This window comes from Onychostruthus taczanowskii, unplaced genomic scaffold, assembly GCF_017590055.1.
Source record: "Onychostruthus taczanowskii isolate IOZ18803 unplaced genomic scaffold, ASM1759005v1 scaffold71, whole genome shotgun sequence".
Lineage (NCBI taxonomy): Eukaryota > Metazoa > Chordata > Aves > Passeriformes > Passeridae > Onychostruthus > Onychostruthus taczanowskii.
Window position 1 is genome coordinate 1,932,486 of NW_024504898.1, and position 19,599 is coordinate 1,952,084.

Genomic DNA, 19,599 nt, shown 5'->3' on the forward strand with positions numbered 1-19,599 from the left:
CCCGGCCCCGCGTCCCTCGCTCGCGCCGCCCGGACGGGACCCCCCGCCCGCCTCACCCGCAGCCGCCGGGACGCGCCACCCCGCGTGCGCCGCCGCTTCCGCTTCCGCGTGGCGCGAGGCCGCGGCCTGCGGGAGCGCCTCGCTGCGGCGCGACGGCGCCGTCTGGCGGCGGGGCGGGATGCGGAGCTCAGGGACGCGGGGACTTCGCTCCCCGGGGAAGCGCGGCCCGCGTTCCCGGCCTCCGCCGGTACCCGCCGTGTGCTGTGCTAAGAGCACACCCGGCTCTGGGGACAGCTGGGGTTCGCTGCATGCCAGTGCTCGCCCTTGCACAGAATCGTTCCGTGGGAAAAGCACCTCTGAGTCATCGAGTCCAACCTCTGCCTGAGCATCACCGTGTCCATTGAACGTGGTGCTGAGCGCCGCCTCCAGCCTTTCCTTAAACACCTCCAGGGACGGTGACTGCGCCACCTCCCTGGGCAGCCCATCCCAATGTCTAATGCTTTATGTGAAGAAATTCCTCCTAATATCCAACCTAAACCTTCTCTGGCACAGCTTTAGGCCATTTCCTCTGTCCTGCTGGTTGCCTGGGAGCAGAGGCTGAGCCCTGCCTGGCTACAGCCTCCTTTCAGGTGGTTCCAGAGGGTGATAAAGTCACCCCTGAACCGCCTTTTTTCCATGCTTAACTCCAGCTCTGTCAGCCACTCTTCACAGGACATACACTCCATGGGACATGCACTCCATAGGACCCGTGTTCCCTCTTGTCAGCCCAGGACATGAGGGCACAGCCAAGGCCACCCTGACCTTGGAAGGCAGAGCAGAGCTGACTATGGTAACCTGCCCCTGCTCCACTATTTTAAAACAGGTTCCAGGTCCAGCCTTGGATACAATTCCGCCATTTGAGAAACTGGGACTGCAGAAGCCTTCAGCAGCAGGCTGTGTGTAAATAATGGCTTTGAAGCACCACTGACCTCCGTGCAGAGGTCACCATCAATCCAGCAGCTGCAGCACGACCGCAGCTGTTGCACAGAGGTGCTACTTCACAGCACAGATGCTGGGAACTGCTGGTCCCACTCTGCTGTTATGGTTAAGTAGCAGTATAAATGCAGAGTAAGAAACTACTGCTACCGACAACATTTGAAACAGTGCGTGCTTTGTAGTGTGAGAGCCCCTGCGTTGTGTGTCGCACCTTCTTCTACAGATCTGCCCTTGGGAGCACACGAAGCTAAGCCAGATATGTTCCAGGGAGTTTCAGCAGCAGTGCAGAGAAGCCCTGCATATGGCAATGATTTTAAATCCTGTGCATAATGATAGCCCCACTGCTCAAGCCTGTGCCACAAATCAATATTCTGTATTTTAAACTCAAACACTGGAACAATGCTCTGAAAAGTTACAAAATATCAGCATTGATGTTACTCATGACAGGACATCAGCCACACTTTTAAAAGCTATCACAGACTATTTTTCTGATATACTCAAAAGAACTGTTACAAACATTATATTTAGATGGGCAAGAGGAAGTATTGATAATGTGCACACCTTTTAAAAGATGTAATCAAACATCTGTACTGCAGTATAGAAAGGGTAAACTATCTCTGCTGAAATGCAGTTCTTTACACTGGGCAGATGTGTTAATCTAATTTTTATTTTTTCAGTGAGATACTTAAATCAGTAAATGAAATTTCTCCCTTTGTCTTTCAGAGTCTGAAGTGAAGGTCAGTAAAGGATATTACACCAACGAGGCAGAAGGATGAACCAGAAAAGTAAACATCTGTAAGGGACACTTTCTGAGTCCAACTGGGTATGTAAATCTGGTTTTTACTGTAAGACATTGATTTTCCCAACTCTGTCAAATACATTGTGCTGTTGACCTTACAAACTGTCTATCATGTCTGAAAGCTTTTACCTTTTTTCTGACTTCAACAGAGACTCTTATGGAAGATGTCACTTCTGCTTATTCACTCTTTTCTGTACCTTCTGTAGTTAAAACACCAAATCCCATAGAAGTTCACTAGAGGGAGTGCTTGTTACTTACATATAAGAGATCTAGTCATAAACACAATTAAAATAGGCTATAAACAGCAGATACTAGGTTTTGTATTCATACCAGAATACAGATCATTCTTCCTTTCTTGGAACAGGATGTAATCTTCCCTACTACACACGGTCCTATCTGGGTACTTCTGCTCTTCCTGAAAGGCACCGTTTTCTTGACCCATTTGCTGAAATGCATGCAAGATGTTTACGTGGGTGTTTACATAAAATAAAACAACAACCCCAGTATAATTCCATTTCCTTTTCTTCCATCTTCCTTCCTCTCTGAAACACACCAAAGAAGAAGAAAACCTCTTTTTAGTTTAAAACTTAGCTGTATCTCTTGGAGAATGGTTAATCTAAATGTGTTCATCTAAATCTTTGCTACTACTCCAGAAATGCTCCTGGTACATATCTTTTCAGAAGCAGAGTATGTTGCACCCTGTGGTTCCTTTGGATATGATTTTTGTTTTCTGTTGTCTCTGATCAGGGGATATCTCTTTATTATCTCCCACAGAGGAAAAACTGAATGATTCACTGTGCAGTTGAGCAGTTTATGAATGGAAATTGGAAGTGGAAGCAGGAACACAGAAGAATCTCTCAGATAAAAAGATTGCATAACTGTTGAACAGACATTACAATGTTGGTTTTAGGCTCTAAATAGCCTCTCCCCACAAAGCAAAATTGATCCCTGAAGTGGGTAGGAATGGAAGAATGAACCTGAAATATATTGGTTTATTTCCCATGGTAAGAAACAGCTCCGCAAATAATTCCATTTCCTTTCATTAGCTCTGCTCTTTCTTGTTTGGATTGTTCTGTGTGTCAAAATTTGTGGGTGTGACAGATCATCTGCCTTGGAAACAAGACATAACATTATAAGTAATACATATGCTGATGTAGGGCAACTTCAATTAACTAGAATTAATGATCACTTCCTGGGCCTGGTTCTCTACAAGTCCAACTATTGCATTCTGCTTAAAGCAATAGCATGAGACAATATAAATATCCAGTTTCACTCTCTCTAACACAGCCTTATGGCAGAGAAGCAGCCTTGAAGCACTGTGTAGGATGCAAAGCAGATAATTTTCTACTAATTGGTCTCTATGCCTGTGCCCACTGCCATCTATCTCACGCTAAATAGAAATGGCAACATTTTTGCTTTCACTGACACAGAATTGGTATCTTTTGTGGTATTGGTTTATATTTATTGGAATTGTCTGGTCAAACTATAGTGTGCCGAAGCCTTTAAAACATAAAAATCAGATTTAATTACCAAGACACATTGTGCTATACTTGTTAGCACAATGTGTTTTTTTAAAAATTTTAGTGCTGTGCTGTCAGATGCATTGCTGGTTATTTCAGTTTTTATACATGCATCCATGAAATGTCTTCCCATAATGACAGATTTCAAGAACTGTCACTTAAAAATAAATAAAAATGTAAAAGACTTAGAATTTTTTCCTGATATTTTCCAATGTCTGTTTAGGGGAAAATATTTTAATTAGATTCAAATTAATGCATGAAAATTAAGCATTTCCTCCATAGTATTGTATGTTACAGATTAATACCAATCATGAAAGCGTCTCGTGCTTCTGTGTACACTTTTTAAATCCAAAAATTTTCTTAGTAACTTATGGAGTGAAAGGCAAGAACTGTTGACCTTTCTGAAGAAAAAAGAGCATCAGGTTAATAACACTAACGTTCCTCAACACGATATTTCTTTTGACAACTTCCACAAGAGTAATTTTGAATGCAACTGTTGACTCAATAAAGACTTTGAGTTTTTTAAAGAGGTAAAACTGTATTATTAAAAATGAAGAATTACAGTTCTGAAGAAGACAAGACCTTTTAAGCAGACAAGATCCCCTCTGTAGGTTCAGCCTGCCCTGCCCACTAAAAGTCTCACCTAATCCAAAAAGAGCGGAGATATTTTGGTAGATCTGGCATAAGTACAAATGACTGGCATCAATTCCATGTTTCAGCAGCAATGTCTGAGTGTGTTCCAGTGCTCCACCAAAGAGTAATGGAACACAGGTAAAACACAAAGAATGCATAGATGACTATACTATAACCTTTAGCTTATGTAGATAATGGCCAAGAAAGAAGAAAAATATTAATATTCAGAACTTGAAGGTCACTAACAGGAGAACAACCTAATACAGGCAAAATGGAATGTAACTTAAATTGAGTGAGTAAGCCTCAAGAGGGATGAGGAGTGCTAGGCATGGTTGCTGAAGCATAGACTCTAGCCCAACGAAAGAGAGAGGGACATATCTGCAAGTAAAGCAATTCAGAACTGCATTAATTATGGGAAATTATTATTAGTGCCACTATTTTTACCAGGTACTTCTAATTTTTGTCAAGAGTGATACAGATAAAACTAACATTGAGCTTTTGACTCTATATTAAGAACTCTGAATATGTACTGGTTTTAATCATCAAAGCTTTCTGACTTCTGCTTATTGGAAAGCCCCAGCTTACTTCTCACTTCTGAATCTTTTCACCTCTGATGCTTTCAGGTTCTTGTATTTCTTGTTTGTGTGAACAAAGCCATGCTGGACATATGGATTTTTTTTTTTTATTTTTACTAATTTTATGAAAGCTGCTGTGTATATTACTACTCCGACCTATTTTGCTTCTATCTTCTACTGCTTAATATATGAGGTTTCCTTGGAGGAGCTCATGTTAAATGATGACTCAGAATGACTAGGATGGAAGAGACCTTAAAGATCGATCTGCTAAGGAACAAAAGCTGAGGTAATTATTTCTTTCAACATCCCAGCTAGACCTCAAAAAGGACAGCCTTTTCCCAGTCTCAGACTTTTGCACCAGTCAGGAAGGAGTCTTACCTTATCTGTTTAGCACAGGGCACTACTACCAGTGCAGAGGAGTTCTCTGGTTTATTAAATTAGGAAAACAAATGCAAACACATTCACCTTAGGAAGAAGCTTTAGCATAGAAATGGATTTTACAGGAACAACAGAGGTCCCAGGAGCCTGTAAGCATTGCTGGCATTGTCTAATGTGATGTCTTTCTTAGTTGTCTCCAAAGCAGCGTTTCTGTACCCCAAGGAGTATGAAGGACAATACAGGGGAATGCAGGAAGAATATGTTTTTGTACCATTAACAAATGAAATAAAAATATGAGTTTTTAAAGTAGTATTTCTTTCATCTTTATCTCATCCTTTTTAATTCCTATTTCTTGTAGGTTTCATAATGTACATAATGTGTTATTACAGTAGTACATCTATATAACTTAATTATAAATAAACATATATTGAGAGGTTGTGCTGAATTTTTTTTTTTACTTGGGTTGCATGATCAAAGAAGTTTGGATCTTCTTTGGTCATGCAACTCAAAGAACTTTGGAAGTGTCATATTGGAACCATCCTGCACTGAACTTTTGTCTGATCAGCTGCAAAGCATGAGCCTTGGTACAGATTAGGACTCCTCATGTGGCTAGCCTCAAGTAGCACTATTGAAACAGGTTACCTGTTTTTTCCACCATGGAAAATTAATCTTAGGGGTGAGTAACAGGGACAGAGCAGGCTGCTAATATAGAGACAACATATTGCTTCCCTCATACGCATCTCCATCTTCTTCTTGGATAGTATTTATATTTTAAGAGATTCTTTGCAGTTTTCCTTTCTTTAAAGGGAAGTTACATATAAATTGGAATTTCAGTGTTGCAAACCGTATGTTGGTTCTGGAAAAATGCCTTTGATGGTGACTCCAGCATTTGTGATGCAAGGTGAGTGAAACAGCCGTACAGTGCTCCATGAGTAACAAGAAAGGCTTTTGAGCTGGAATATTTTAGCAAATATTCTAAAATAGCTTTGTCGGTGATTAAAAGAAAAGACTATAAGAAGTAGGTGTAGTGGTATAACAGATGTTTGTATTGGCATCCTACAGCAGAAATGCATTCAGTAAGAAGAGACTGAAGAAACTCAATGTACTTTAAAAATCAGGTAAGACAATAATTTATTTATTTATAATTTATAAAGTCATTAGGAGCAAAAGTAACTCATTCCACAGTTTGTTTGACTGACAGGAGTATTTGATTTGTGGTAGCATTTGTTCAATACTTGTAGTCTTAAAAGATTGAGTTTGTCTAGACTGGAGAAGACGAATGTTTGGAGGGCTTAGATAGGAAGGAGCTCATTATCTCTGTTTAGGGTGAGTTAAACAGGAGATCCAAGCTTCAGACTGGATAAAGACCCATATCTGGAAGATTTTTGTTTTCTTTTTTCTTGATTAAAGGTGGCATCTGAGCAAATTGCCTGAAAAATCTATACTCCCCATCATTCTGTCTAAGAAAATGTTAGACAAACATTTAATGTCAGAAATTGAACTGATTCTTCATAGGGAAAGGATATGAAGAAATAAGACCTCATCCAACCCTATTTGTTTTGTAAAACTGTGGCAGCTATTTCTTAATATTGTTTTGAGTTATACAGGGCTAAATCTGGGTTTTTATCTACCTTTGCTCCGTCTGTCAGTGAAACAAATTCCAAAAGGATAAACCCCTGTACCCCTAAAAAATATTTTACCCAAAGTCCCATGAATTGAGGTGACGTGGTTTTATTTTTCTATATTGATTGTGTAATTTTGTAAAGCTGTACTGTAACAAGCCACTTTTTCTTAAAAATGTCTGTATGGAATTCAGGCTTGACCACAGGTAAATAAAGCTGTGAAAGAATCCCTGTCTAAGTCAATAGTTCTTTTCTGAAAACATGGTTTCATTGTTACTGATCTATTTAATTTATTTAGCTGACATGTATTTTGCTCCTGCTCAGTTGTGTAATTCCACTTGTGTTTCATGGTGCCAAGTACTTTGCATATATAAACCCATCTTAGGAAAAGGCTGAGGTTTTCAGAACTGCTTTTGTAATTTAAGAGCCTGAGTCAGATTTTGCCTTCTGAAGTCACTTAGGCTTCATAAAGAAATATTTTCCTCAGTGTCTCTTTCCAAAGACCTGCTGGTGTTAAACATGGACAAGGTTACTGCAACAGCAGAAGTGAGCAGGATGTGGACTGTGTGACAACAAAACCCAAAACTCAGAGTGCTGCTCTGTTTATTCTGCTTGTTCTTCATGAGTTTGCTTCAGGCAAAGAAGCTGTTCTTGTCCTCCTGCCTGCATATGAATTCAACAAGCTTCTGAGAGGGAAAGTCAAACTGGGGTGATAAGAACAAGGTAAGATGAGTGAGATGTGGATGCTGGAGGGACAGTGGAGTACAATGAGATGGCCTGTACTGGTGTTGACACACCATGGTCAGCTGGTTAAGGTGGGGAGAAAATTGACTTTTCTGTGGAAAGCTTTCACTGTCCTGGAAATACATATGTGACATTATGAAGACATTATTGAATTAATATTCACTACATGTAGAGCTTATGAATACTCAGGTTGACAGAGCTTCTCAAGTATTTCAGATAAAGAAATTCATTATAACTAGGCAAAAGGTTCTTTCCAAAGAGAAAGGCTAGTACAGAAGTGGGTTTGTGGTGGCTGTTTTTCTTGTGAAACAGTTAATGTGAAAAAGTCTGGTTTCTGTCTTCACTGTTTTCCTCACAGAACAGTTACTTGACAATTTAGGATAAACCCCAGAGAGCCAGTGAAAAAGTCCAATGGTTTTCACTGGTTCTTATATGACCTTTTTTAGAAGGATAACATGTTGCATAAGGAAATTTATATCTTCTATAAAAACTGTCATTAAAGGACTAAAGCAGATCCTGGAGTCTTATAGATTTTGCCCTCCACTTCTGTTTGGTATGATGCCAGAGCTAGTGAGTTCACGTCATAGCCTATACCTATACCTCTCTGGTGAAAGTGTAAATCCTAAAGAGAAATGTCCAAAATACTTCATTTTCTGTTCAGCTGTGCTCTTTTGACCATGTGCTTGCACCTTCTTGCACACATAGAGTAGCTGTATTAAGAGGATTTTTTTCCCTCAGTTTTGTGCCCTGATTTTTGTTTAGGAAATTACTGGAACGTGTAAAACCAGTATGTTCACAAATGACAGTAGCTAAAACATGAGCAAAAGAGCATGCTTTCTGCTTCCACTGTTCCATAAGGATGCCACAGCCACTGTGGGGTGGGCTGCTCCACAGGGGCAAGCCAGGAGCCAGGAGTGGCCATGAGGTTGGCAGGGCCATGCCCTCCTGTGGCAGGTCAGTCCATCAGCAAGGGAACAGGGATAAGACAGTTGTGGTGCTCATGGCCAGCCCAGAGCCCTGCAACCACCTGGCAAGGCCCCAGTGATGGGGCAGGTGGGAAGCCCAGTGGGGGCAGTAGGTGGTGGCCAGCAGGTACAGGCTGGGCACAGACTGTGGGGTAGCTTAGGAAAGGGCCACGCCTGAGATCTGGGCATGGATGGAGTTCCCAAGAAAATGGGAGCTGTAAAGTTACTTCAATGATACTTCTGGCCCTTTCTGCCCCAACTCTTTCCTGGCAGTGTGAACCCAGCCAGGCTGCAGAACCAGGGGCAGCACCTCCAGCCTGGGAGAATGGGGGCTCAGCAGCAAAGCTGGACTGAATTTTTCATGCATCCACTGAGAAATGCTGTTGTATTACCTGGAGAGTTTTCTTGGAAGCATATTGCGTTGTCAGCAAAATCTCTGGGTTCCAAACAGGGCTCTGTGGGTCCTGGAGCATGAGGCCAGCAGTGTGAAAAATCTTTAGGGTCCAGCAGGGGCCAGTGTGGCCATGGCCATGGCCCACTACTGAGGACAGAGGCTGCAAGGTGTTTGTGCAGCAGGCAAGGGGCATACTCAGTAAAATCCGTGGGGGTTTGAAGCATCAAGCTCCTGGAGGAAGAGCACCACCCAAGGTGCGTTTCCTGAGAGGAAATGTAATTTCTTAGAATCTTTGGTTTGTGAGAAATGAAGGGGAAAAGGAGTATCATTGTGTGTATAGTTTTGTTCTGACTCAGACCAAACGCAAAGTTGAAGAGTGCCTGAACTTGCCAGAAACTCAGAACCATTTCTGATCATCTCTGGAAGAAGGCTTGCTCCACTCACCATTTTGTTCTTTAGAACAAAAAGAATTTATTTCTGCACAAGTCCTTGTCAGGAAGCACATTGTTCTCTTGTGGTTGTGACTGAACTTTACAGTACAGAATATATATATTAAAGGAAAAGACTTTCACAGTAAAGAGAGGACTCTAAAGCTGTAATGAGGCAGAAAAAATTGGAGCAGGTAACAGCCTTGAATGCTGAGATCACCCTTATTTACATTTACTTCACACAGCCACAGAGATAACGACTTTTTTATTGTGGTATGGACTTACTGGTGTCAGGAAGGGATAAAAGCAGACAGTTTTAAAATCTTTCTCTTCAGACAGTAGTTAGACTGTAACAGAAATGTAAGTTGATAATAGTGTGGCTTGTTTATATTTCAATACAAAGTTTCAATGTGCTACCTAACACTTCAGTGTGAAAAAAATATTGCTATGGATATAACAGTCACAAGCATGCAAATGAACTTCATGTCGCTTGTTTTAGATGTTAAAGTCTCTTTCCAGGCAGTGATGTAGCTCATGTTATGCTCAGGTAAAAGATCTAATATGAACAATGCAAGGCTTTTCAGTTTCTTATCAGAGCTTTTTGGTTTTTTATAGATTTATCCCTACCTCACCATACACAGGCAAGTGTAGGGTGTTATTTGGATGAAATCTTTTGTGGAGAAGCAGCTGCATTGCCAAAACCACATCAATATAAAAGTCTTAGTGGATTCCAGGAACTGGTCTGTATAGTCTGTCTGACTCCTCTTAAGTGGCTTCTACTTCATTCAGTTTGCCACAGGGATGAGGTTCTAGCCTCACCTGGATACAACAAAGTAAAAATTAACATCATCTTGTTCCTTGTGATATGCTACAGGGAGGAAACAGAACTTTGTTGACAGTGTAAGTACAGTTTTATTTATGGATTGAGATTGTGGCCATGCCATAACATGAAAAACAATAGATTTGATCTTTTATGCCCTCATGTTCAAACGTACAGTAGAAAATACCATAAAATCTTCATGAGGCCACAGCATTGACATGAAAAGGCTTTAGGCAACTGGTCTGAGTCAGAGCAAAAATGTCCTTTTTTTCAGACGTGTTTTGGGTGTTTTATTACTGTTATTGGAACAGAAATATGGGAATGAGCTTTCAATTACAACCCTCCACTTGGGGCTCAGAAACCTGACAATTCGGTCATAGAACAAAGCCATGGTATTACACATGTTCTTCCTGCCCCGCTTTGGCAGCAATTCCCTGGAAGTGAACAACAGAGGATTTCAGCAGGTGCCACTGTCCCAGTCTCAGGAATCCAAAACTGAGTCAGCAGCACCTCTTGCTATGACCCTGCTCAGCCTGAGGCAGCTCTCCGACCTGCTGAGATGAGGAGGTTGCCTCTCTGTCCTTCAGTCTCAGGCACCTTCATCCAAGGATCTCCTCTGACATGGAGCCAAGCCAGCTGCACTGAGCCCTAAGCCCAGTGGTGTCCCAGAAGCTCTGAGGTAGGTGCAGGGGTTTTGCTTTCAGCATCTGAAAACTCTTGTTGCTCCCCAGCGGAGTATTCAGGGTCCTGCTTCAAAATGGCTCTGTTATGGTAGTGCATTGTATGAGCGCTGATCCCTTGCAGCATTTGTGAATTGGACTGGCTCCCTTTGAAGTTGTTCTTTGGACAGTACTGAACTTTTGAGAACTGTATTGTGTGCCATTGCTTCTTGGACTTTAACATTCTTCATATAATTTTTTTAAAGCTTTTTAAATTATACTTCAGGGTTGTCTGGGTGAAACTATCAGGACTGTTCAGCTTTTTCCTCACTTCCTCTCGTTTGTATCAAATCTCCAAATAATGCAAAGAAATCCCTAAACTGAGATGCATTGAGAATCCCTTCCCACCTTCTGCCTGTACTTCAGTATTTGTCTCTTGCTTTCAAAATGACCAGATTTTCCTACAGCTTGTGGCTCCTCAGCCCTGAGGATCAGCTGTACCCCAAAAGGGATGACAGACACCTGGGAGGAATGAGTCAAATGGAAAGGAAGTCAAATGCTTGGTATAGATGAGTAACAGTCCTGTTGGGGAGCTCAGGAAGGAGATGGAAGGCCAAGGATTGAAGATAACCTTTTGGTTTCTGAAAAAAATATTGTTAAGATGGGGGAGGGGGCAGGAGAGGAAGAGGGAAAGGGCATGCTAGTAAAAATAATTGTGTATACAAGTGGAAGAAAAAGAGAGTATTACTGGATGTCAGAGCTCACCTCCTACTCTGGGGAGAGGGACTGCAGATATACATTCCCATCCCAAGCTGTACTCTGTCAGTCTTGATATTTGCTGACCAAAACCCAAAACTTTTCCATTATTGTAACACCAGTGCTCCTGCTCATGGCTGATAAGCCCAAGCTTTTCAACTCTGAATCATCAACTGAAACTTTTGTCTCAGGACTGAATGTGCTCATGTATTCAGGGAATAGGAGAAAGAAAGTACATGGACATAGAGTCAAAAAGCTATTAATTATATCAGTAGCTTCTTTCTTGTTCTTTCCGTCATGATTACTTTACATTGTTTGTTGAAAAATAAAACACATCTCCAAAGAGCAGAAACAGATTTGCAAGAATTATTTGTTAGGGCCGATTTCTGATCAGAAAAACCCAAAAAACCAAATGAACAAAAAAAACCCACCAAAAAAAAACAAACAAAAAAACCCAAACAAACAAAAGACCCCAAAGAAAATAAAAAGCAACAACAAAACCAAACCAAACCAAACAACCGCTCAAATTTCTAGAGGTTGGAGGAGCCGAGGTCCTGCTAGAGGTACCACGGTAAACCAGCGATGGCAACTCCTGTCATGGCACCACCTGGTGGGACATGCTCATCCCTGCAGCTTCCAAATCCCTCACGTGTGATGGCAATTCCCCTGTGAGTTTTTTTTTTTTGCATTTTGCCCACAGCTGGTCTTTCAGTGGAGCCCAGATACACCCACAGCCCAGTCCATGATCGGGCACAGGCGTAGCCAGGTCTTCAAAACTTTGTCCCGTTATCACACTCTTCTGCAGGTTTCAAAAGTCAAGTCAAGTGTACTCCAGGCTCGTCCCCTTGCAAATTGAGTCTGATTATCTGCAGATACTGAGCCAAAACTGCATGTAGTCTTGTGTGCAAACAGAAAAGAAATGGAATTGTTTGGCTTGGAGTGCATTAATGAAGCTCCTCTAATGGGCAGTATCAACAAAACCTAGTTTTTTTAGCATGTATGATTGACATTAATAGTCCTTTGCATCCACAGAGGCAAGTAGAGCAAGGTAATAGAATTTCTAGGCATCCTCTGACTTCAGTCAGAGGATGTCTAGAAATAGGCATCCTCTGACTGAAGTCAAAGGAAGAGGAGGAATATAGGTATGTACTTAAAGAACAAGCTTTCTCACAGTGTTTGTGCAGGGGGAGAGTGGTTTTCATGCTATACATTTTGGCATTCCAAGCTAATTTTAAAAGTCTCATTTAATGAGTGCTTATTTTCCTTTTGGTTTTTTCCTGTTGTTCTTGAAACATTTAGCTTGCAGTCTATATCTCTGTGCTGCAGCTGCCACAATATCCTTCAGAGAAGGATTCTCCTGCATCTGGCAACAACAGCATGATGTGTTAGTGCTGCTGCCTGAGATTCTTCCACCGGGTCATATTCCAAACTGTTGATGATGCTGGATTTTTTTCATTTCACTGAGGGGAAGTCTTTCGTGGATAAATGAAACTGGTTTAGGTTCAACTCCATATCACCTCAGATCCTTTTTTTAATTGCATTAATTGGTTATTTTTTAATTATAACTTGAACTTTCTTCTTCATCTATTTTTTGCTCTTAAGAGAAAGTTTTCCATCCCCGTAGTTGCAGGAAAAGGTTTCAAGATATGGATCTCAGTGAATGACAACCATAAAGTAATTATTTAAGAAATAAATAATAAATAAATAAATTCTTTGAAACCATCTCTTACTACTTATCACATCTAGGATTTCTAGATGCATGAGACTGGCAATAGGACTTCCAAGTAAAAGTGTGAAGGAATAAAAAAGCATTACTTTCTGGTCCCATTCTCTAATTCTGCCACTTTTAATTTGAAAGATCTCTACACATAGCTAGCAATATTATAGACTTAATCTTCTAGAGCATCAGTTGCACCAACTGGTACTAACTCAGACTCTTTTTCTATTGTGTACACCCACAGAAATGTCATAATTTTATCACTTTATGAGAAATGAGGATGGGAGAGACAAAATCACTTTTATACTTGTCTGTTATCAGATTTCATCTAAGCTTCAGTCTAAAGTCATTTAGTTTTATAGACTGAGTATACCAAGGCTTATTTTGGGAACCTATATCCTGAATATGTGCTCAGCAATGGCTTTAATGAGTTTAACTCATTAAAAAACCTGTGAACTAAAACTTTCCTTTCTGGTCTGAGTCACAGAGGATGGGATTCAGCTCATGTGAATTAAACAGTCTAAAATGGGAGAGTCTGGATTAATCCTGGCAACTGGGAAGTGATAGACACTCCTATCTAGAATAGAGATTTAATTTCTTGCCAAGGAGGAAGCAAGGGAGAGGGGGAGAGAGGCAGGTCTCTTCTGGTGATCGAAGTTTTCTAGTTTCTGTTGCATGTGACAGTCAAACCAGGGCCCAGGCAGGTTCCTGAAGACATCCCAGGCTCTCCCATTCATAGTCTCAGCTGCCCCGAGAGAGGCACACTTCAGTTTGGCATTGGGTTCATGGGACAGCAGTTTGAAAATATAATCTGTGGGACAGAGCCCCACATTGCATCCAGTCCAGAGCCTGCTGAAGCGGTAAAAGCTGGGGAGAGTGTGGATAAAAAGCAAAGACTTGGAAGTCACCTAATCTGATTTTCCTGAAGCTTGCCAACAACAGAGGAGCATTGCAAACACTTGGAGTAGCATCTGGCTTGGCTGTCCCTCCTGCTGTGTCCCTTCCCTTCCCTGGGACAGCAGCTGTTTGCTCCTGCTTTGTTCTGGCAGGAACAGGAGGATGTTTGTGGTGCCAGCTGTTGCTGTAGGGAAAGGGGAGCACAGCTCATCTCAAAAGTGGGGACCCAGGAAGTTCTGCACAGAAGGAGGATCTTGCAGCAGGTGGGAGCAAAGTTTCAGGATTTGATGCTCATGAAGGCCCATGCTCTTGTAGAGGGTGTCAGTCGATACTTCTACATGTTTGATGAGGCTACGAAATAATTAAATTTAAATTTATTCAGTGTAGCTCAATGAGCTGCAATTAGTGATGCACTAGCCTTATTTTTTTTTATCCTGTTTGCTGATATTTCTTCTCCTTTATAAATTGTTATTCCCTAATGCTTCATCAGTAGGAAATGCAAACTAAATGTGCCGTAAAATTGCTGATTTCAAAAACACATTTCATTTTTCTCCATTGTTACAAAAAACAATAGATGGAGCTGAAACCTGCAGGAAGTATGCCTTATCATCCTTGACCATGGGCTCGTTAGAGACTCAGCTTCTCACATTTGAGGTATGTTTCTAAGAACAGAGGTTACGAACAGATCACTACATATGTTAATAAAAGCTAAGGCAGCCACTCATACCTGTGTGTGGAAGGTCAATAATGTCCCCACATCTGAGGCAAAGCAGGAGAAATCTGCAGGATAGAAAAACCAGGACAAATTAGTTCATGCTTTGGGAACTGGAGTAACACAAAATATTTTGCTCTTCTGGAAGCTTACGTGTGCTCAGAGATTTGAAAATCTAGCTGCCATTGCAAGTTCAAAAATCAAAATCCTTACATTTCCATCAAGGCCTTAAATTAAGGTTAAAGATACTTCAACATTAGATGTAGGAAAAGAAATCAAACCTCAGAAAACTTTATTTTAGATCTTAGCCTTTTCACAAAGCCATAGTGCCCAACTATATGGGAAATCAAGAATTTCTTGAGTATTTTCTTTTCTGCTTTTCTCATTTGGCTTCTAGCTTCTTCTTAGGAGTTTGTTCAGTGCTGAATTGGTCAATGAAAACCAAATAAAATGCTGCTGCAGATGGTTTTGAACTGAATTTTTCCTCCCAGTAAGCCAAACAGGCTTGTTTTTCTGCCACTGGATCCAGCATCCCCAAATGTGTCCAGGTCATGTAAGAGAAGAATGGCTCACAGTGGGCCATCAGGTTGGCCACCTTAACTGGCATAGCTATTGCTGCATCCCACATCTCCATTAGAGCTACAAAAATATGTTAAACAAGCCAAGTGACCTGAGCTTCTCCTCACAAAGCCTCCCCTCAAGGCCCTTCACCATTTTCATTGCCCTCCCTTGGACACTGTTTAATGGCTTTATATCTTTCTTGTATTGTGGTGTCCAACAATTAGCTGAGAACTTAGTGTTTGTGGCTTCAGGAGCTCAGTATCATGGCAGAAGCCACCAGGAAGCCACCATCACCTGTCTTCTCTTATGCTGGCCCAAGACTCCCTCTACACCTCACTAACCTCACAAACCTTGCAGCAGCAGGAGCTGTGGCAAGTGAAAATTAGCATTTCTGAGGTGGTAAATGGGTCCTTTTCAGAGGTTGGACAGAAAAAGTGAAAACCCACATGGTGCACAGGGAGGAAACCCAGGGAGGGATGGAGGAACTTCCCCTGAATTCACATGGGGATGGTGCTTTTCCATCTCCAAATTCCTCTCGCCTCTCTCCTCCAGTTTCTGTTGTGGCAAACTGTGGGGTGAGAAGTAGCAAGGAGTGACCCCTTCACAGGGGTGATGGGAATCACAGGAAGATGAGCAGCTGGGTGGTGTAAGAGCAGAGGTTGCCTTTAGGCTGATTGCCCATCTCTGTTCTTCAGAATGACAGCTGAAGCACAGAACACCTCAAAATTAGCATTTCTGAGGTGGTAAGTGGGTTCTTTTCAGAGGTTGGACAGAAAAAGTGAAAACCCACATGGTGCACAGGGAGGAAACCCAGGGAGGGATGGAGGAACTTCCCCTGAATTCACATGGGGATGGTGCTTTTCCATCTCCAAATTCCTCTCGCCTCTCTCCTCCAGTTTCTGTTGTGGCAAACTGTGGGGTGAGAAGTAGCAAGGAGTGACCCCTTCACAGGGGTGATGGGAATCACAGGAAGATGAGCAGCTGGGTGGTGTAAGAGCAGAGGTTGCCTTTAGGCTGATTGCCCATCTCTGTTCTTCAGAATGACAGCTGAAGCGCAGAGCAAGGCAGGTGCCACAAAGCTATTCCCAGCACAGTGTTAGCATGTGCTTCCCCCCCAGAGAAAGAGGGAATACCTTGACTGGGGCTAAAGACATACATTAAAGGAAATATTCAACTGGTGGAACAGCTACTGAGAATGCCTAAAAGAACACACTCTTGTGATACATTATGTACCGACACCTAAATTACTATTACAACTAGGAGACATCTTAAATACTGCAGAAAATAACTATTAAAAATATTTTTGGATGAAAATGTGTGTTGTTTTCTGAGATGAAAATGAAGAAGTGAAAAGGTTTCTGATCTGTAAGGGCAGTTGTTCCTGAAAAATATATATATATTATAAATTTTAAAAAGAAATAATGGGTTTATTCTTTACTCATTTGGTTTCTTCCATTAAAAAAAAAAAAAAAGGGCCTTCATTTTCTACTTTGTAAAGCAATTTGAGTAGAGATCACCAAACCCATCCTATGACTGTGGCAGCATTAGGTGCCAAAACAGACGAGATGCCCAAGACCAAAATCTGCACTCTGCTATGTGTGCAGCCCCTCTCAGTCCTCTGTCTGCTCATTCTCCTGCCAGCCCAGGCTTCTGGCAGGAATCCTGTAGCTGCCTAATGCCTTGAGCTTCCTTTGTGAAACTCTCTCATAAACTAACCAGCAGCCCTTTGTTTTACAGCACAAGTGCCTGCATTGCCTGCTGTTCTCAGCTGAGAGCCAGCTCCTCAGCCCTGCTCTCTGTCACCCTGCAGCTGTTGCTTTCTGCAGAAGGAGGTGATGCTCCAGCTCAGGCTGCACACAGAAGCCTCAGGCACTGCCTGAGAGCCTTGACATTGCAACCATTTGAGGTGTTCAGATCTGCTCCTCTGGTGTGCACCTTTTCCAACCCTTTAATTTAGGAAGACACATCACACTTTTCAGTGCAGGAATGACAAGAGCTAACTCATCTGTTTGTTTCCCTGACCTACGTGTTCCTTAAGAAACACTGCTTATGTTAGAAATGCTGCTTTGGCTCAAGTGTCTCTCCCTGCTCACTAGTAATGGCATCACAATTGTTCAAAAACTTCTTACTAAAAACTTTTCACTTCCTCTTGTATACAGTTCACGGAAACCAAAAAGCACAGTGGTGCTTTCAACTTTGTATTGTGTAGGATTTTTATGATGTGCTATATGCCTGAAACAGCAATAACAATAATCCAGTTAGCCTATATTGCCAAACTGAAGAGTTTGTTTGGGGTTGTATAAGCTTTTGTTGGCATTAAGCAGTCTCCACTTTGATCCTGTTGTTGTTATTGTGCTGCAAAGAGTTTCAATGAAAGGCACAAATGAAGGTCTGCAGATACATTCCTGAGACATGCACTGGAAATGAAGATATGCTGAGAACTTCCTGAGTAAAGAATTGCAGAACTGAAAATGCAGTTAATCTGGAATAGATGCACATTTCATGATATTTTTTTGGGAACCTGAAAAGACTGCTGTTTTAGACAGCAAACTGCTCTCTGCCAGAACAATTGCAACTTCTTTGGAAGACAATTACCATCACAAAATAGCTCAGTATGAATAGCTCAGTATGATCTTTCTTGGCATCAGCACACTTCATTTCTAATTCAGAGACATATGAATGTCTCTGAATTAGAAATGCAAGGTGTACATTAATGCAGGGGCCCTGTACCCTGTTGGACTACATTTCCTGGGCTTAAAAAAATTCTTCCAAAGCTTCTTTCCTTTTGGATTCCTAAAGGAAATTACTCAAGACAATACAATAAACATTCAGTCATGGAGCGAATAAATATCTGGACAGAGAGCAAAATACATTGTTGCCTGGGTCAAGGGTAATTGCACATGAGTTGACAGACCCTGCAGTTAAAAGCTGAATGGCAGAAGGATCCACAGATTATCTTCAATCTGCCTACGTAAATTTAGTTTCCTCTCTGCCATCAGTGTTTGTGCTGTTGATCACTGAGTGTTAACACACTGCATTTGCATTTCCTAATGGTGTTGGTGCTTTAACAGCCATTTCCGCGCACGGCCCGTCATGTTGCATACCCCAAATATCCGAAGTGTATGGCAAAGCACAGCACAGCAGAAAATCAACCTGCTGTTCTGCACCTCTCCTCCCTCCAGGCACTGGCTTACAGCCTCACCTGCTGCCCAAGGTTTCCTCCCAGGTCCATGTCTGCTGCCAGGGAGCCTGAGCCACAAGAGCAGCTCCATAGGGCTGTAGCTGAGCCCTAAGGGAGCCTGAGCTGAGCCACATCCGGAGCACTGTGGCTGTCCAAGCGTGTGAGGCTGCCACTCCTCTGGAAACCTGCAGCTAAAAGGACTCCCGGCACAGCAACGCCTGTCACAGCAGCACCTGTCACGGCAGCACCTGTCACAGCAACGCCTGTCACAGCAGCCCCTGTCACAGCAACGCCTGTCACAGCAGCCCCTGTCACAGCAACGCCTGTCACAGCAGCACCTGTCACAGCAACACGGGTCACAGCAACGCCTGTCACAGCAAAACCTGTCACAGCAACGCCTGTCACAGCAACACGTGTCACAGCAACGCCTGTCACAGCAACACGTGTCACAGCAACGCCTGTCACAGCAACACCTGCCACAGCAGCACCTGTCACAGCAGCACCTGTCACAGCAACGCCTGTCACAGCAACACCTGTGACAGAATCACCTGTCACAGCAATGCCTGTCACAGCAGCACCTGTCACAGCAACACCTGTCCACAGCAAGCGCCCCAGACGGCTCCTGCCCAGCTGCCTGGGCACTGCTATAAATTCTTCCATGCTGCTTACTTCCTCCCTTCTTTCCCCTCCCCACTGCCCTTCCAACACAAGAGCCATAAGCAAGCAGGCTTTTGCCTGAGTCACCTCGAAGTACGTGCCCTGCCCTGAATGGGAGAATTCTGAATGCACAGCTTTGCAAGTGAAGGCAATGAGGATGTCAGAGCAAGGCTATAGCCCCATAAGGATGTCAGGAACACTGGAATTATTCCAATTCCTTCTACCGTGGTTTACTTGCACCTTAGCAGAGCTGGGAACATAATTTGACCCTTGCTTTTTTTTGTGTGATGGTCTCAGGAGTAATTACAAGACTAAAAGTACAAGACTGATGCAATTATCTTAGGAAATAGAATCCAGGTTTCTGATTTAAAGTGCAATACAGAGCCCTTTAGAAATATGCACAACCTGACCTCCCTCTCTCACATACCTCATTCCCTTTTTGCAAGGAATGACACAAAATTTTTTGTATCTTGCAGAGAAGATTTTTTAGCAAATGTGTCTGGAAAAACCAAGAGCTTTTCTGAGTGTAATAGTGATACAATAAATAATTAATGAGCAGTAAGATAATCTTTTTTTTTCTTTTTATTTTCCTCTTTCCTTTTTCTT